Source organism: Bidens hawaiensis, unplaced genomic scaffold, assembly GCF_021521415.1.
Source record: "Bidens hawaiensis isolate Kalapana, Puna unplaced genomic scaffold, B.hawaiensis_p1.1 tig00006617_1, whole genome shotgun sequence".
Lineage (NCBI taxonomy): Eukaryota > Viridiplantae > Streptophyta > Magnoliopsida > Asterales > Asteraceae > Bidens > Bidens hawaiensis.
The window spans coordinates 676,140-679,732 of NW_027491447.1; the positions used below are offsets into that span (position 1 = coordinate 676,140).

The window sequence follows — 3,593 nt, forward strand, 5'->3', positions numbered from 1 at the left end:
GCACTTTGACCAGAAGCTTATAAACACTTGTTTTCACTTCATTTTGGTGAGTGGAGTCTTGGGGATTCTCTCCCAACCAAGTGCATCTATTTTTGGGGATTCTTAGAAGCATCCATCAACACAAGATCCATCATTCCATCCTTCAATCCTTGCTTGATCTTAGTTTGCATTCCTTTGTTCTTGAACATGTTTTGTAAGCTTATTTCTAGTTTGATTGTAGTTGTATTAAGCCTTATGGGCTAATTACTTTTGCTATCTAGACAATGTTGAAACTCTTATTAATGTGATAGATTATCTATGCATGATGTTGGTAAAATGGTTTTCTTTCAAGAATATGGTTGAATTTATAAGTTGATATTGATGGTGTTCATGTTTGTTATGTTACATAACATTGTTAGTTTTGCAAATGTTTAGGCATTCATGTTGGAAAACTATGTTCTAGATGTTTGTTTGTAAACTTTGAATGTTCATGAAATCTTTGTTTACATTACTAAGTTAGGAATGACTAGTAAAAATTAACTTGGTTATATAATTATTGATGAGTATGAAACCCTACACTTAATATTGGAAAATTGATGGGTATTGTTATGATTCTTGACTTGGTGATGACTTGCTAGTTAAAGTTTCATAAGTTTATATTAATTTCATGAATTTGGCTACTTTAGTGTAATCTTAGGTGGTTAGAATGTTGTTCATGCTAGCTTTCCTTTGATTATGAGACGTTGTTGTTTTGAAAAACAAGTTAGTCTATGTTTATCTCTTGATTGAAGACCCATCATGATGATTATTTGCTAGTATTAGGTTGCTTTATTGAAATCTAGTATTTAGTTTAGATTCATGATGTCTTGTCATATCATTGCTATTTTATCATGTTAGTAGAGTGGATTCTTGTCTAGGTAGTTTGTTGGATTGATTGTTTTTCTTGTATTTTTACTTGCTTTGTTTTCATTGTATGCTAGTTTAATTAGTTAAATATCCAAATCAAGATTTATTTGTTCGGTTGGTCATTTACAAAGATTTAGTATTAGAAAGTTGCCGTGTCCATGGATTGATACTCGGTTCTTACCGACACTTTATTACAAACGATAGGTACACTTTCCTTTCGTGTGTGGTTTAGTTGTAGGTGAAAACCTATTTTAAAACCCGATTTGTGTGGAAGTTTTACTTAAATTTTTATATATATATTCACACACGTCAAACAACCTCATAATCAGTGTTGCAAAAATCCCGACTAGTCACCGATTAATCCCCGATTAATCGCTAGTCCCCACTTCACTTATTAGTTTTGGGCTAGTCGGCCAATTAATCGGTTAACGGTCAAATCCGGCCAAAATCGACGACTTTCGGCGAGATTCCGACCAAAATCAGTGGTTTCCGGCGAGATTCCGACCCATATCAACTATTTTCGGCGAGATTACAGCAAAAACCTAGTGGTTTCCAGCGAGATTCCAGCCAATTTCCGGCCAAAATATGTTTGTGTATGTATAAAACTGAAAATTATATATAAAAATGTGTGTGCGTATGTATAAAACTGAAAAACATACATTAAAGTCCGATCCGATTAATCCCGATTAATCTCGACTAATCCCGGTTAATCGCTAGCCCCCACCCCACCGCCCGACCACCGACTAGCGATTTTTGCAACACTGCTCATAATAACATTTTCAACAAAACATGCTTGTGCATCAAGTAGTTAGGGTCTGTTTGGTATGGAGTAATGGAATGGACGACGGAATGGAATGGACGTGGTAATGGAATGGACAAAGGAATGGAATGGGTTATTACCATTCTAATGAAATGTTTGGTTACCACATGAGAATGAAATAAATCATTACTTTGTATTGTTGGTAGGTAAGGAAAAAATAGTAATAAAATTAAAATGGTAGTGAGTGGTTGTGGTGGGAGCGGTGGCGGTAACGGTACGGTGGTGGTGGCGGTAACAGTGGAGGTGGTGGTGGGCAGCAGTGACAATGGGCGGCGTGTGTGATGGTGGGACGATGATTGATGAATGTGACAGGCGGTTGGATGTGGTAGGTGGCTGGCACTGATGGCGATGGTTTGTGGAGGTGGGTGGTGGTGGCGGTGGACGCCGATGGTGGTGATTGGTGACAGTGGCGGCGGTGGTGGGCAGCGGTGACGGTGGGCGGCATGTGTGATGGTGGGGCGATGGTTGATATATGCTGCGGGCGGCTGGCGGTGCTGGGTGGCTGGCACCGATGGCGATGGTTGGTGGAGGTGGGTGGTAGCGGCGGTGGTGGCGGTGGACGGCGATGGTGGTGGTAGTGGCGGCAGCGGTTGGTGGTGGTGGTGGGTGTTGATGTTGGGTGGTGGTGGTGATGTAGGGTGAAGGAGGGAATGAAATGAAAAAAAAAACACGGGGTATGGATGGAATGAAATTGGGGTATTTTAGAGAGAATGGAATGGACTAGGTAATGAGTCATTCATTCATTTGTTCAACCAAACACACTATTTTTCATTACTTCACAATGGGTCATTCCATTCCGTTCTCTATTCCTGCATACCAAACGCTACCTTATTGTGTACAAATTGTATACAAAAAAATTGAGTTTGCCGGGAGTCGAACCCGGGTCTTAACAGTTAGAACAAATCATGCTTGTGCATAAAGTAGTTATTGTGTAAAATTGTGTACAACAAAAATTACTTCACTTGCGTTTTCCGGGAGTCGAACCCGGGTCTTAACAGTTAGAACAAATCATGCTTGTGCATAAAGTAGTTATTGTGTAAAATTGTGTACAACAAAAATTACTTCACTTGCGTTTTCCGGGAGTCGAACCCGGGTCTATTGCTTGGAAGGCAATTATCCTAACCGTTGGACCACAAACGCCTGTTGTGAAGTTGCTATGTTTTAGTTTCTATTATCCGCAGTTTTCCCAGAGCTTGATACAGATAATTTTGTATAGATTTTTGCACCGGTTTTTATTCTATGGTCTCTAACTGAATCATATGGAATTTTGGGTATGAAACCAATACTGGCACGAGCAAGAACAGCATGTATTTTGTGATTTTTTTTCTTGTTTGAAAGTCATAACATGTTTTACTTGTTTTAGCTAGTTTTTAATACTTTACATACCTTTATGATTAGATTTCTTTTCCAGTTTGATGACTTCCAAGCATTGATTATGAGGACATTCTATGTCTAAACAAGGTTAAGTATATTAATGAGTTGTAAGTTTTGTAATTCGTAAGAGGTATGGAATTATGGATAACAATCATTGTTTAGCTTTCTTTTGTTAGTAATCGGTAGTTGTAAAAGTCACGGTCATCATACACGCCCTATGATATGGCGGAAATTGACACGTATATATCAGTGGTCGCATTCGTCACTTTTGTATCAATATACCACATCATAGAAGCTAATAGTCAGACTACAACAACTCACCACATTATGGCTTCTACAACCCTATATGTATATGATCATTTTCTTCAAGTTATGCAACCCTTATGACACGTCAGTAATGTCTATATATTATATGCTCTCAGTAGTATTCATATACATTTTTTACTTCTTTTTACATCTTATTCATTATTCACTTATAATATATTAATACAATAACCTAATCTGTTTAATTGCA

The 3,593-nt window shown here is 38.0% G+C and overlaps 1 non-coding gene across 1 annotated transcript; it reads right to left on the reverse strand.

The window, feature by feature from the left end:
• Positions 1-2,773: 2,773 nt before the first annotated feature.
• On the reverse strand, positions 2,774-2,845 carry TRNAG-UCC (transfer RNA glycine (anticodon UCC)). Its single transcript has one exon. It is a non-coding gene; the product is annotated as a tRNA-Gly (tRNA).
• Between the last annotated feature and the right edge of the window lie 748 nt (positions 2,846-3,593).